General features: G+C 45.8%; 1 protein-coding gene across 17 annotated transcripts in view; it reads left to right on the top strand.

Annotated features, from left to right (window-relative positions):
* The first annotated feature begins 1,246 nt into the window (after positions 1 to 1,246).
* The window catches only part of NCOA1 (nuclear receptor coactivator 1), a 338,341-nt gene continuing 323,399 nt past the window's right edge, over positions 1,247 to 16,188 (top strand). For 7 of the 17 annotated variants that reach the window (XM_042848881.2, XM_042848880.2, XM_042848876.2 and 4 more), the window contains exon 1: positions 1,248 to 1,588. The gene's annotated coding sequence lies outside the window, so the exon portion shown is untranslated. Of the gene's footprint in view, positions 1,589 to 16,188 lie in introns of all 17 variants that reach the window. The other 10 variants (XM_005308471.4, XM_005308470.4, XM_005308472.4 and 7 more) reach the window with 5 other exon arrangements.

Below are 16,188 nucleotides of genomic sequence, written 5' to 3'. Positions count from 1 at the left end.
GGTGCTATGGGAGGTAGCGCTTTGTGGGGCAAAGGGGAAATGGGGTGGGTGCTCGGTGATACCCGGGTGCTATGGGAGGCAGCGCTTTGTGGGGCAGAGGGGAAATGGGGTGGGTGCTCGGTGGTACCCGGGTGCTATGGGAGGCAGCGCTTTGTGGGGCAGAGGGGAAATGGGGTGGGTGCTCGGTGGTACCCGGGTGCTCGGTGGTACCCGGGTGCTATGGGAGGCAGCGCTTTGTGGGGCAAAGGGGAAATGGGGTGGGTGCTCGGTGGTACCCGGGTGCTATGGGAGGCAGCGCTTTGTGGGGCAGAGGGGAAATGGGGTGGGTGCTCGGTGGTACCCGGGTGCTCGGTGGTACCCGGGTGCTATGGGAGGCAGCGCTTTGTGGGGCAAAGGGGAAATGGGGTGGGTGCTCGGTGGTACCCGGGTGCTATGGGAGGCAGCGCTTTGTGGGGCAGAGGGGAAATGGGGTGGGTGCTCGGTGGTACCCGGGTGCTATGGGAGGCAGCGCTTTGTGGGGCAGAGGGGAAATGGGGCGGGTGCTCGGTGGTACCCGGGTGCTATGGGAGGCAGCGCTTTGTGGGGCAAAGGGGAAATGGGGTGGGTGCTCGGTGGTACCCGGGTGCTATGGGAGGCAGCGCTTTGTGGGGCAGAGGGGAAATGGGGTGGGTGCTCGGTGGTACCCGGGTGCTATGGGAGGCAGCGCTTTGTGGGGCAGAGGGGAAATGGGGCGGGTGCTCGGTGGTACCCGGGTGCTATGGGAGGCAGCGCTTTGTGGGGCAGAGGGGAAATGGGGCGGGTGCTCGGTGGTACCCGGGTGCTATGGGAGGCAGCGCTTTGTGGGGAAATGGGGCGGGTGCTCGGTGTGGCGGTGACCCAGGGCCGGCAGGCTGTCTGCTGGAGAGGGGAGAGGGGAACGTTAGCTGGGGCTATTGGCCAGGGGGAACTGGGGCTGGGAAGCGGCCCACAGGCCCTGTAGGGATGAGGGGCGGAGGATGTGTCCCTGGGGGGGGGGATGGTGCTTGGGGCAGCCTTGTGCTGGGAGTGGGGGCAGGGCGGTGCTTGGGCTCCGCCCCCCGCCCCGGCTGAGTCCACGGGCCCCTTTACCAAGATGGCGAGTGGTTCCCCCCCCTCGGGCCCGTGCGGCGGCGCCGCCCTGGCGGCTGGAGGACCCCGCGCTCTGCGGGAGGGGGAAGGCAGTGGCGGCGCCCAGGCCGCTGGTGGCGGGGGGGAGGGTGGGAAGATGGCGGCCGCCGTCCGCGCTGAGAGCGGTTGAGGGGGAGGGATCCGGGCCCGGCCGCGGCGACACCGCCCCTCGCTCGGCCCCGCCCCGCCCCGCCCCGTCCCGTCCCGCCGGGAGGGAGGGAGCCGGAGACCGAGTCCCGCAGCCAAGCCGAGCAGCCGGAGCGGGGGGCCCCGGGCGCCCAGGAGCCCCACAGCGGGAGCCGGGGCCCCAGCAGCAGCAGCGGGAGCCGGAGCCTCTCGGGGCCGCCCCCCTCCGTGCGGCCGGCGGAGTCGCTGGCGCACCCCCGTTAGCTCCGCTGGGGGCAGGCCGGAGGCGGCGGCTGTCACCAGGCGGCGGCGGCAGGTGAGCGGAGCTCGCAGCCCGGCCGGACTGCAGCTGTCAGGGGCCGGGCAGAGGGGAGCGGCGGGGCCCCGTTGCTCCCCGCCTGGGCTCGGCGGGGTTGAGGGGCAGCGGGGGGGTCACAACGTGTGTGTGTGTGTGTGGGGGGGCTCTGGGGTACTGCGGGGGGGCACAGCAGGTCCAGTGAGGGGCCCCCTAGAGCAGTGTACCGGGGGGCCCAGGTTGGGGGGCTGCAGGCTGGGGGGCTCTGGGGTACTGCGGGGGGGGCACAGCAGGTCCAGTGAGGGGCCCCCTAGAGCAGTGCACTGGGGGGGCTGCAGGCTGGGGGGCTCTGGGGTACTGCGGGGGGGGGCACAGCAGGTCCAGTGAGGGGCCCCCTAGAGCAGTGCACTGGGGGGCCCCAGGCTGGGGGGGCTGCAGGCTGGGGGGGCTCTGGGGTACTGCGGGGGGGCACAGCAGGTTCAGTGAGGGGCACCCTAGAGCAGTGCACCGGGGGCCCCAGGTTGGGGGGGTGCAGGGGGCGCCAGGCTGGGTGGGGGACCTCGGCTGGGCGGGGGACGAGTCGAGCCTGGCGTGAACTGGGGAAGCTCCCGGAGAGCAACAGCATCTGGAGCACCCCCCCCCCCCCAGTGCTTCCCCCGTTGCGGGGTGGGTAGGAGGCGCGTATCTAGGGCTCTGGGGGGCCTTGGAGGCTAGGGGGCGGGGTGGGGTATTTCCCCCTTCCCCCAGGCTGTGGGGCTCAGGAGGAGCTGTAGCTGCACCGGGGCTCGGGAGGAGCGGAGAACTCGGGCTAGGGGCACGGACAGGGCTAGGGGGAGAAAATGCGGGGAGCGTGACGGGGGATGTGGTGGGGGGCTGATATTTTGGGCCCCCTCCCCTTCAGCAGTGTCTTGGGGTAAGGAGGGGAAACCACCAGGCAAACCCAGCATCCGTGGTCTGGGGTGTGCCAGTGGGGAAACTAAAGCTGTCATGGTGCTAGAAAGTAGCAAATGGGCGTGTGCGGGAGCGATGGGGGAGGGAGGGGAGGAAAAGGGGGATGGGAAGGGGGATGTACAGTATTTTGAAGTTGTCCTGGACTCTAGCAAGGAGCTGAGCATTCTCCCCATAGACAACTCCTATTCTAAGGGGTATTTTGGCCTTTTTTGCAGGTTTCTGGGGTGGCTTGTGTGCCACCCCATTCTTCTTTGAGGGGGTTGGCTGTAAGGATCATGTGAAAGACGCGTCTGTTGGTTTGGGGATGAGGGTGTTTCGGGGGGTGCAGCACCTTTTGGCTCTTGCACAACAGCAGTGCGGGGAAGGGGATGGGTGACAGTCAAAGCGGATTAAATGAAGGCTCGTCATTTCTGAAATATTTTGTGCATTTGTTCAGATTTTTAAGAAGTTGATTTGAGAAGTAAGGAAGCAGGGTTTTTCCTTCTGGCGTCCCTGTGAGGGAGGAATTGGATCTATATGGAGTGACTTTGTCTTGGCTCTGCAAACATGGCTGAAGGGGAGGGAATGGGGGTTGTTGGTGGGGTGAAGCGCTGCACAAATGGGGCTTTTGGTGGTCACACAGCAACAGGGAGGTGCTGAAACCTCTATTGCAGGGACATCGGGCTGGGGGAGGGGAAGACACTTCGTTTTGTTGCCTTTTAAGTGACAGCTCTTTGTTTGTTTGCATCTTCTAATCAGTTGCATTATTACACCAGCACCATTGAATTAGGTTACGCACATTAATTTTTTACATGTAAAATGTCTAAGAGGAAAAACAAGTAATATATTAATGCGGTTTCTTGGTTAAAGGAAATGAAGATGGTAATGTGGTATCAAGTAGCTTTCAGTGTAATTTGAGCTGAAAAGATGGCTCAGTCATTATGCATTTTGTTTGGAAAAACAGCCAACAGTCTGAGTAAAAGATGTGTATGTTGCTTACTGCTGTTCTGAAGTGTGTGGGGAGATTTTGATTTTGAAGTCACTGCTTTTTTCCCTCTGTCAGCAGCTGAATTGTTGCCCTAAATTTCATAGGTTTCTGTCCTAGAAACGTGGACTGGAAGCAGCAGCAGCAGATTGTGAATAATTCTAAAGCTGGGGGTGTGTGTAAGTGGCAACCCAGGAGTTCCAGTTGGAACTAAGGGGGTTATAGCCAATAGAATATGACATTTAGTTATGTAGAAGCAGTGGCTGAGAGGCAATTTTCTTCCAGTGTAGGCTGCTAGACGCACTAAAACCCCTGGTTTCTTAGGTGCATGTTGACCTTTCAATAGCTGAGAATTGGGTTGCCATTATGTTGTTGTTGTATGTTTGACATTTTCATGATTGTATTGTATTATGCTACAATGCAACAAGGGGGTGGTTTGTGACCTAAAGTGCTAGAGAGTTGGTATGTAAAAGTTTACTCAACATATAGTGGATGTTAACTCTACAGACACTGATCTGGCATAACCAAAAAGGGAGACATAGCAAAGAGCATAATAGAGCTGAAAACTCGTAATAATGTAGGTGTTTAGCGTGCACTGTTCTTAAAATCTTGGTCTTAAGGTCTTGCATTCCTTATGTTAATAGTTTACACTTATATACATGACCTGGCTTATGTGGGGTTGCAGGAAATGTGAATCTCAAAAGCAGTACACCTGATGAAGTACGGTTGAGAAGTGTGTTAGTGGATTTAAACAGAAAATGAGGTTTACTGTTTACTTTTCCAGGTGTACTATCCAATTCCAATTCAGAGGCGGTAGTATTTTCAGCTTGCCACAATCTTATGGGAAGGTTTAAATGTTCTAAAATGTTAAGTTACTTGGTGCCTATGACAGCTCTTTATATAGCGGAAACAGCGAAAACCATTACCTACTGCTGCTCCAGTTTGTTTAGGCCTCTTGTACAGCAACAGGGAGAGAAACAGGAAAAGGTGATTGTAAATTGACAAATTTGCGGAGGGTCTCAGGAACTGATATAGTATCTGAAACAACATTTAACTGAGTTTTTGGAAATGATTGGAGTTCAAGTTGTCCCTTTTAAAAGCAAACACCTATTGATGCTAGACAACAGTAGTAACTTCAGCAATATTATACCTGTCTCAGAGCCTGTGGGCATGATTGAAATGATATGATCTTACCTGGAGCTGCATAGGGTGACCAGATAGCAAATGTGAAAAATCGGGACGAGGGTGGGGGGTAATAGGAGCCTATATAAGAAAAAGACCCCAAAATCGGGACTGTCCCTATAAAATCGGGATATCTGGTCACCCTAGGTTTGCTCAAGTTAAGTATTTATTGTCTAGAAATAGGCTGCTAAACAACATGACAGCAGCATGATCCTTGCTTTCAAAACAAATGCACTTCACAAGAAACCGCGTGGGGTTCGAGTATTAATAATTAAGACCTTTATTTCTTAGTCATTACAGTTTGATTTAGAGTTGGTGTTGGTTTTTCCCCATAACTTGCCCTCTGCTGTGAACACTGTAAGAGAAAAATTCACAACTGTATGACTAATTCACATAATTAGTCATGCAACTTCCATTGTAGAATTATTGGCATAGTAATACTATACTATCATTTTATGTTCTAATATTGTCTTGTTTTAGAAACATATGTGCCCATTGCTGAGACTGCAGTCTCTTAACGTCCTTTTTATGTCGTACATCTATACATGTTTGAAACCTTTAGGATCATTAGATTTCCTTAACTTTATAAACATTTTTATAATGAGCAGATTTGCTGGAGATCAACACCTTGTTGACTAGTAATCCAAGAGTGTCAATTTGCATGTGACATAGGAGGACTGTCAAAAGTTAAGGTGTGAGCGTTGTTACTAAAAATATCCTGTCTCTTGCATAAGCAATTTGCCAGTTGAAGAAAATTAATTTATTTTTTGTATAAGCGAACTACTTATATTGCAAGTTTTGCTTGGTTCCTCATTTCCTTGAAGCAGTGATGCTTATCTCTTTTATCAAAGGGAGGGAATAAAAAGTAGTTTTTAAAGTTAGATTGAAATCTGTTTTTAAAGGAGAATCAGGGAAAGCTCAGAGAAACAGGTAAACATTAAATCAAGCCTGCTCAAAAGGGCAAATGCAGCCCAGAGTCTACTACATCCTGTAGCTACTGCTGCCATATAACAAAGGCTAATTGTTGACAAATTCAATCAAGCATTTTTTACTGGTTTATTTAGAAACTAGTTCAAACAGACAATTGTAGGTAAACACAATACTTAAGGCCTGGTCTAAATGGTTAAAATGGTACAAGAATAGTGCCAAACAAAGTTGCATCTGTTTAAACCTGGGTCTTAAGCAGATTCAAGAGTAGTGCCATGCAAAGTTGCATCACTTTTAACATAACATCCCTCGTTAAATAGGCATACCTTCTGTGTAGACAAGCTTTAAAGTGCTTTGAGGACTCTGGGGGCTGCCCTAGACACACAAATGCATCGGTTTAACTAAAAATGTGATTTAAAAAAAAAAACAGATTTAGTTAAGACAAGACATCTTGCTTGGTGTGTGGACACTTTAAATCCATTTAAACTTGCTTATTGATTTAGCTTGCCCCTTTAAACTAATAGGAGCAAGGTAAACTGACAGCCAGTTTTAAATTAATGTATGTTCACACAGGGATTTGCCCTGGTTTAACTAAAGCCGTACAAGTTTGTGTGTAGACAAAGGAAAGGTGTTATAGAAATGCAAAATAGTTCAATGAATATACAAATGAGCAGTGTCACTTGAACTTTCCTGGGAAGTAAACTGTACAAGCCTCAATTGCAAAATATGGGCAGTGCCTATGATTAAGCTCAGACAACTTCTGAAATAAAACTGGGGCAGGTTCTGCCCTCAGATGTATGTGTAATTTTTCCTATGGCAGGTTCTGCCCTCAGATGTATGTGTAATTTTTCCCCAGAGGCACAAAGAAATTTAAATGTTTAAAGCTCTGTTTTAAAAAGACAGATTCCAGGAGATGCAAAATCAAGGCTGACCCTCTTCTAACTTTTGGGGGAAACAAATGTTTAACTTGTTTAGTTTTGTTCTAAGTGTAATGAAATCTAAGTGTCGTGAAAGATACCTGTAAAACAGGCTGCTTAACTAAAAACCAGGATCTCTTAAACTGGATCACCTTTTTCAGTTTTTTATTATATGCTTAAAATCGATCAGGACATTACATGAATTAGCTGATGTGGAAAAGGGGCATGCGGGGAAGAAACAAGCCTTGCACCTCTTTTGTGTGTTCATGATGCCCTGAATAAGGAACTGTTGGTTTTTAAAAACAAAAACTAAAAACAGGTCTTGGCTTCGTTTTGGGGTTAGGGGTTCAGGGTACTCTGGCTTGGAGCTCTATGAATGGAGAATGACGATGTATCAAGAGACTTAGCAGTTGAGAGGGAAAAGGATTTTTATTTTTGTGTTCACTTTTTAAATATATATTTAACTCCCAGACTTGGAAGAAAAGTTGCTAATTGAAGCATTGAACCTCTAAACCTTTCAGTCTTCTATATGTAAAGCTGTACCAACCTGACTTAAAAAAGCCTTTGCAGGATCTACAACAAAACCTCTAAAGTATCTGGAATCATTCATTTTTATAGTTGCATTAATTTAAAAATAATACGTTCTCCCTCACCCCTCCTAACACTTCCTTTTCATTCTTAAACTGAGACTTTGCATACAACTTCTAACAGAACACATTTCAAGTTGAGTTAAATACCTGAAAGTAGTGGTTTTAATGGTAATGGAAATGACTAATCTGAATAGTTTTTTGACACTTGTTTGTGACTAGTTTAAATTTAAAATCAGATTGGAAAAATTGTGGGTGAATTTAATGTTAATGAAAATCAAGAACTTTACAGCATTAGCTCTAGGACCTACTGCAGACTGGGTGTTCATGTTTAATCTCTTCTGTCTTGTGTTCCTTAATTCTGACCCCCCGCTACTTTAGTACTGCATCTTCTCTGCTGCTCTGCCAATGCACCTCAGTGCTGACTTTTGTTTCAGTGGTGACCCTTTCTTGAGCAGAGACTCTTAATCAAACGGTTTTGGGAGGTTATTTATGGTGTGAGCCAATATCCACTAGTGTGCATAGAATGAGTGCACTAACCTAATTTTCAGTTATGACCCAGTTGACTCAAAGGTGAAAAGCAAACGCAAGTACTGTTTAATGACAAAGCACATTGTGTTAGGATTCAAGAAATGACAGCTGGTCACTCTGGAACCATTTATACTGAATAGCTTATACAACACTCTTGCTTGCATGTGTAAGTGCAAATTTAATAGTAAAATGTTGTGTGTAGAATATTGTTAAGAATACGAAACCTGAGCATTTACCGTGTGCTCATATCTCAACTTGCTGTACAATTGTACCTCACGTCCAAATATGTGTTAGAAGTGTGAAGTCTGACTTAATACTGTGTGTTAGTATTTAGAATTTCTTGGAATAGGTTTCACATGTAAAGCATCTGTGCCCATGTCTCCAAATGACACGTTAAGAATATTGTTATACGGAACAAGTGTGAGCCACTGCTGAAAAAAAATGCAGGTATAACAATTATGCTTCACAGGCCTCAGTCTTTGCTCTTTCTTGCTGACACATTTTGAATAGGAATAAGAGTTTAATTAGTTCTCCCTTTGCTAGCATGTATATAAATAAGGGGTTTTGTGTAAACTAAAAGCATAAACAACCTGCATTTCAGAATAGCCTCCATATTTTTATTGTTCTACAAGTTCCGGGTAGTCCTTAGACTACGTTCTGTTTACTTCCATCCTCTATACTTTATAAGAAAAAAGGCCCTCTTTTAATTGATCTCTTTCAAAACTTTTTTGGGTGCCTAACGTTACGCATCAGATCCATAGTTCAACAGTAATTGGCCTGGCTTTCAGAAGTGTTGAGCATCTAGTGAATTCAGTGGGAGCTGCGCGGGTGCTCGGTCCCTCTGAAAACTGGGCCACTTTGTTAGTCTTAACTCTAGGCACCCAGGTTTTACAGCCTTGTCTTAAGGTTATAATGGTGGTAATCCCTTACAAAACCTAATATGAATAAAAATGTTTTAAAAATGTTTCTAAAATGTCACTAAAAACAGTGTTTTGTCTGGGCTTATACATTCTTTTGCAGTATTGGAAATATAAACACAACCACATAGTACTGTAATGTGAGGGGGGACCGAACATGGAAAGTAAAACTGAGCAGTCTAATTTCACTTTTCCAAAATGAGTGAAGTAGAAAAAGTAAACTAAACCAATGTTTCCCCAACTTCTGACTAAGGCAACCCACGAACTGCATTTTGTCCCTTTTTGGGAACACACCTTTACCCCTGTTTTCCTCTCCTCTCCTCGCCTCTTCTCAGTTGTCCTACCCCCTTCTGTAGCCCTAGCTGGCTCCTCTCTCTCCATGGCTGGGGAGTGTTGCCAATTCTCCCGGATTGTCCTGGAGTTTCCAGGAGTTAAAGATGAATCTTTAATTAAAGATTGTCATGTGATGAAACCTCCAGGAGTACGTCCAACCAAAATTGGCAACCCTATGGCTGGGCCGGGCTGCGATCGCTTTCAGGCAGCTGATTGTCAGCTGGCCGGCCATGGCTGCTTCCTCTGTGCTTCGGCTGCTACCTGGATCTTGCTACCTGTGCCGCTGCATTCTGCCCAGGGGAAGTGAGAGCAGGGTCTGGGTGGTGGCGGCGGCAGTGGCAGCAGCACAGAGGAAGTGGCTGGAGCCAGAGGGAGGGCAGTCAGCAACCTCTCCCTGCCCTGCTTGTGCCACAGAGGCACTTCCTCTGTCATGCTGCTGCTGTTGTCTGGATCCTGCTGCTTGCTGGGCCAGGGGAAGTGGGAGCATGTATAGTGGGGTAGGGGAATGTCTCTGGGCACATGCAGGGTGGGGCAGGTTGACTGTCCGCTCGCCCTCTCTGCTGCTGCTTGGATCTGTCAACCCATACTGCTGCCTCCTGCCCAGGAAAAGCGAGACGCTGGGGGCAGGGTGAGGGGCGTGACCCACTAGACCCCTCCCATGACCCACTGGTAGGTCCGGACCTACTGTTTGGGGAACACAGAACTAAGCTGCCCAGATCAGAAATAGTAACACAACCTATTTTCTATTTTGTTCTACAGCCTAAGATGTTAACTTAAATTCCTTTAATGTGACGGACAGGATTTGCTCTACTGCCTTTAACTTCATAGGTATTGCAGGGGTATAGCTCCCTGTTGGTGACAAATACCATAATGCTTGGATACAATGTGCCCTCAAGTGTCAATTTCTTTATATTATCTTGTAACAGTCTTCAGTATGATAAGGGGAGCTGGTATTGATCCTGGATTTAGGTTGCCTAACACTTCTTATAATCTTGGAGAAGCTTTAATGCCTCCATTGTTTGCGCTGAGGTAATCCCGTCAAGGTAGAAAGGGGCTTTTTCTTTGTTTTGTGAAATTCCATTCAGATTTAACTAAATTGTAAAATGTTAAAAATCATAGAACAGCGGAGAGACGAACAGCGGAGACAAGACAAACCAGTTTGTAGTTTTTATATGAGATATATATGTTAGATGAGATAACAAGTTGAGGCAAACCCTACGTTCCCCATAGTCTTTATCTCACCCTGCTATGGGGGAGCCTGTGGTTTATCTTGGCATACTAACTTATGTGAATACTACAAACTGCCCATCGGCACTAGGATTTTAACTCAAATTAGCACGCTTTTTTCCCTAATGAAGGCACGCACCTAATGTGGACAGAGTTGTATTCCTGCATGGGAATACCATTATATCAGTGTAATATGAACAAATAGAGAAATGCTATTGTGTTGCGTGTAAGGCCTTGCTTTGCTGTACCAACCCACCTCCCTTTCTTTTCTCATCCCATCCGGAAGCTATATCAGAAGACAATTATCTAGGTTGCAAAGTCAAGCACTGAAAAGCTAGGAAATGCCACACTTATGGATGCCCATGCAACTGTTTTTAATGACATAATATTTTTTCCAAGGAACTCCTGCCACATTCAGTGTGTACAGGTTGGGTAAACAAGAGGGTCAGATTAAGGTTGCACAGACAATTGTAAATTTGGCATTTCATAATTTTTGTGTGTTTGATGTTGCAACCTAGATAATATTCTTTTAACATAGTTTTTTGTAATATGTATATGCCTTTCTGTGGTGCTTATTGTGATATTATTTGAACACCTGACACATATTAAACTGTTCATAATACCTTGGGGATAAAGATATAGCACTCCCATTTTTCAAATGGGGGACATGGGTAAGTCGCTCAACTTGTGTGCCAATGTAGCAGGGTTTTCTGTCCAAGGAGAAAAGGCACTTGACAAACTAAAATATTCTCAAGTGCTCAGTGCATGAATAGAAAACTTGTGATCAGAGAGGCTGATTTATTAGATTGGTGGAACTCGTCATGAATTTGCCAGCATACCTCGAGAGTTAGATCTAGAAGGGACCCTTCATCATTGGCAGTTGACTCTTCTGTATCAGGTATGTGGTGGTGCTTATGGATTTATGACTGGCACTTGATCACTCTCATTCTGTAGACCAACTCTGCTTCTCATTGTGATTTCTAAATTGTTTTTATACATAAAACATAAATGTGCATGGCACTCTTAACTGTGGGGGAGAACTCAGACTTGAAAATCATTGTTACTGCTGTAGAACATGCCACTGCAGAGATGCTGGATAGTCTTCCAATTCTTTTTGTGAGTCTTTATCTTAAAATCAATTTTAAAAGCATGTTTAATTGTTCAAATACTTTCAAAGGGGGATTTATATCCCTGATTGACATAGACCTGTATGCTTAGGCTTGAAAGGATTAGGTGTTTTTTTTATCATCAATGGTCAAATTTAACAGATAGGTAAAGTGAGAAAATTGCTGCTTGAGAGATTAGAGTATCATGTGAATGTTTATAAAATGTGTTATAATGCTGGAGTTAAAGGATTATAATTTCCTGCAACTGTGAAAATTTAAATCAATGATTGAAAAAAATGCTTGAAAATAAACTTGATATTATCCACTGAAGTTATAAAAATAAATAAAATTCTGACAAGCCTGTGTATATTGTCATTAGGCCTTTCCACATGCAATGGGTAAGTTAAAAAGAAAGTATCAGAGGGGTAGCCGTGTTAGTTTGGATCTGTAAAAAGCAACAGAGTCCTGTGGCACCTTTAAGACTAACAGATGTATTGGAGCATAAGCTTTCATCGGTGCATGCATCCGATGAAGTGGGCATTCACCCACGAAAGCTTATGCTCCAATACATCTGTTAGTCTTAAAGGTGCCACAGGACTCTCTGTTGCTTTAAAAAGAAACAAATTCAAGCTTTTAAAGAAATCTGAAGAATCTAGTTAGATCAAGATTTCATTATGTGTAGCTTTTAAGACTCATGGAAATGGATAAAATAACCTTTAGAATAGAAAATAATCTTGCTAGTCAGGAAACATTTTCTTCCTCTAGTCTGTCCATTAGGCTGGGTGCGAATTGTGTATTACAAGAGGCTGTTGAAATGATCAGTTGTTGTCAACCTTACTCTATAAGGACTAGCCCTCTAGATCCACCCCAGAAATTCTGCCACGCAACAAGTATAGGTTGGCAGTTAGAACTTTTTCCTGTTGAAAAAGTGCTTCTCTAGCCAAGGAACTCAAAGCACTGTACTAAATATTAATATAATAAACCTCACCACATCTCTGAGAGGTAGGTAAGTATTTTCATTTCACAGATGCATGTAGACGTCCATAGGGCTGGTCCACACTGGTACAATGGTATAGCTTTGTCCCGCAGGGGTATGAAAAATCCTCACCCTTGAGAGACGTAGCTATTCTGACCTAACCCCCAGAATAGACAGCACTAGGAATCCTTCTGTCGAGGGTGGATTGCCTAGTCCAACGAGAGAACACCTGTTCTAGGTAGCTACTATACTGAAGCTCTATAGCGGTGAATCTGCAGTGCTGCATCTATGCCACTGTAGTGGTTTAAGCATAGACATACCCTAAATGTCACACAGGAAATCTTACTGAGTGCTGATGGAGCTGTGGTCTGCGAGCTCCATTCAGGTGGTCCGCAGATGGTTCCCTCTAAGGTGTGCGCTTGGGCGGCCGCACACAAGAGAATGAAGGGCTACCCACCTAATTTGTGGAGCTGCGCAGGGGTGGCTCCACAAATTAGGTGCTTGGACCCTGGAGAAGAGACGCATGTAAATTGAGATGGTGGAGGGAACAGGGGGTAGGTGGGAGGGGGTAGTGGGGTGAGAAGAGGGGGGTGGGAATTTGGGATGTGCAGGGCTGCGGTGGCCAGAGAAAGAGGCAACTTTCCCCAGCTCCAGGGCCCTCCTTCCTAGCCTCAGCTCTGTGGCTGCTGTGGCCGGAGAGAGACCCGCCTCCTTCCCACCCCCAGCTCTGGGGCTACTGCGGTGGGGGAGAGAGGGAGAGACCCCCCTCTTTCCCAGCCCCGGCTCGGGGGCTGCTGCGGTGGGGGAGAGAGGGCACATCCATCGCATTAGAAAGGTAAGACTACTGATATTAAAATATGAGTTGTGTGCTTTTATTTGTAGAACAAAATGTTAATTATTATTAAAGGTTTTTTTTATATAGTGCTTTTATCCAAAGCTCTTTACAGTAGTTAGCTAAGGGTACAAACAACATTTGGAAAGATCATTAGGTGGTCCGCCGAGACCCTCAGCAATTTTCAGGTGGTCCGCGCAAAAAAAGTTTGAGAACCACTGGTGTAGACCCCTCCTGCACTGACAGAAGGGGTTTTTCTGTTGATGTAGATAATCCATCTCTCCAACAGGTTGCAAAAATTCTTCTCATCTACAGTAGGGGTTAGATTGACCTAGCTATATCACACAGGGCATGACATTTTTCACGTCTCTAGTTTTAGGTGTAGAGCAGGCCTCTGTCCTGCACTCTAATCACTTGTATAGTTGCACTTACTTAATTCTTGAGCAGTTAGTCTACAATGGTTAATGTATGGAACATGTTTACTGTAATTATAGCAATATAAACTTGATTTGTTTAGCAAGAGAGTCCTTTGGATAGGCCTTCAAAAGTGCCAGGAATGGGAAACAAACACAAGTTCAAGTGCCACTCTGTATCCTTGAGTATAGCTATAAATGCCTATTTTGCATCCTGATGAGTGATTTGTAATGAGAACCACAAGGTTAAGGGAGTTCTCTCCTGATCCCCCCAAAACCTGTTTCTATTCAGAGACGTTGTGAACAATGGGGTCCCTGCCATTGCAGCAATTTAAAAAATTGTGCCTTGTTTCAAACTCTGGACTTAATCCATGGGTAGTTTCCAGCCTTCAAAAGACAGTAGCATGGGTGAAGCATATTTCAGTACCTACAAGGATTTCTGCACAAGGGAGTAATATTTGTGTCACTAGAAGTGAAGAAACGGCTAACTGGAACTCTCTGCAAATGAAGACGGAATAGGTTTAAGGATCTTTCTGATGTGGGTAAGAGGAAGTTAGAATTCCCCACTGCTAAGCATACAAGAGGCCATTATATTTCCCCTTTGGTGGAAGGTATTGAGTGGGCACAAAAATAGGAAGGACCATAATGAAAAGAGAATGTAAACATGAAAAGCAGAAGAGATAAAAGCAGTTTCTTTAACATATAATAGCCCAAAATAGTATTTTTTAAAAAAAATAAGCACCATAATAGCATCTTTTTGTGCCCTGATACAGTGAATCTTCAGACTCTTGTGTAAGCCAGAAGGGAACACTGTCAGCCATCTCTTGCACCTCTTCAGGCCCTTTTTAAATAAGCAGTGTTGGATGCAGCTGGGCCAGTAAACTACACTTGCCGCCTTTTCATAAGACAGCAGAGATTGTTGTGTGCCTAGAGAGGGCGTAGTTGTATCCTCAACTCAGCAGTCACATCCAAATGGTAGTCTTTATTTAAGAGGATCAACATGTTGGAGGGGAATAAAATAGAAGCACTCAGTTACACTTTGGTGAAGACACTGCAATGCTTGCTGAACAGGCTAGACTACGTCTACACTACCTGCCTGAATCGGCGGGTAGAAATCGATCTCTCGGGGATCGAATTATCGCGTCTCGTCAGGACGTGACAATTGATCCCCGAATCGATGCTCTTACGCCACCAGCGGAGGTGGGAGTAAGCGCCGTCGACGGCGAGCCGCGGAGGTCGATTTTGCCGCCGTCCTCACAGCGGGGTAAGTTGGCTCCAATACGTCGAATTCAGCTACGCTATTTGCATAGCTGAATTTGAATATCTTAAATCGACACCCCCCCCGTAGTGAAGACCTGCCCTTAATTACAAAGGTTAAATGTTGTTAGCTGTAACCTTTCATTGTCAGAGTCCACGTTTGAACCTTTTGCTCTTCCTTTTCAAAAGTTAATGGCAAGTGCCAAAAGGGGGTTGTCTTTCTCTTCTTTGTTCATTCTAGTGCCATCTCCTATCCCACTCTAGTGTCTAACCTCTAAAGGCGCGACCCCAAACCACATCTCTCTGGAGATATTAGCTATAGGCCCTTCTCTGTGAGCTGGGTGAACATGTTGTCAGCTCTTTATATACTTGAGCTCCTTGAACCTCAGCGCCACACAGAAAAAACCTGCCATTTCTTTCAAAGAGTCTTTAAAGGGCATTTGATAAGAATATATAGAAAATGAGCTCTCATTTTGTGGTGTAGCCTTTCATCACACGTGCACTTGAAACCTCCGAAGAAACAGTGCAATCTTCACTGCTTTGAGATCTGTGGATGAAAAGTGCTATGTAAGACATGGATATTATTTCCCAGGGGAGGCAAATCTCTCAGATCTGATTTTAAAAGGATCAGAATTAAATTCTTTGGATAATTCTGGAATGTATATTTTGAAATGACAAAAGGGTTATTACAGAACTGGTTATTAAGATGGAACAGGAGGAGGTCCGAAATGACTTTAGTGAACACTTTCTCTCAAATTCAAGGAGTACTCCATTGTGATGCAGAGAGAAATGATGTGTGGACTACTGATTTGAATAGAGGTCTGAGTCCTGATTCTGGCTTGGATATTGGCTCCCTTAGGCAAGTCACTTATCCTCTCACTTGTTTTCCCTGTATCTAAAGTGGCGATAACAAATACTTCACATGGATGTTGAGGACTAAAGATAAATGCTAAGCGTTAATAATGCTATTTAAAAGCACATAACTCTCCAATAAGGGGAGAAGAATAAATAACTGGTTTTTGTACTGTGGTAATGCTCATTAGGAACGACACACTGTCTACACCTGGCTGTGAGAGAGCCATCAGCAGAGTTTGCAAAGATAGAATGCATTGCTTCCTACAGTAGATGCAACTGATGCATTTTTTCTGAAGAATAATCCTTCTAGCAAAAGACCATATCTATTTCAAGAGCAGGCAAATAGGAATAGGCATCCCAAAGACATTTCAAAGTCTTTGCAGCAGCCTTGGAATATTCAGTGTGGTATATTCTGGCATGAAGCTCTAAATAAAGAGCTAATGGTCATGAGAGATCAGAAGCTAGTCTACATAGAAAATTTTGCTGGCTCAGTCTTTCATTTTAAATGCTTTGGACTTCCTCAGCAGGAGCCATTGCCTCTAATGTAGACTTGAGAAGGCATCTTTGGCCAGGGTCATGGGCTAACCTAAGTTTTAATAATTTATAGTAATATTTATTATTTGTATTGCAGTAGTGCCCCAAGACC

Source organism: Chrysemys picta, chromosome 3, assembly GCF_011386835.1.
Source record: "Chrysemys picta bellii isolate R12L10 chromosome 3, ASM1138683v2, whole genome shotgun sequence".
In the NCBI taxonomy this organism is placed as follows: domain Eukaryota; kingdom Metazoa; phylum Chordata; order Testudines; family Emydidae; genus Chrysemys; species Chrysemys picta.
Note: the sequence above shows the minus strand (reverse complement) of the source record. Positions and strands in the feature narration are given on the sequence as shown.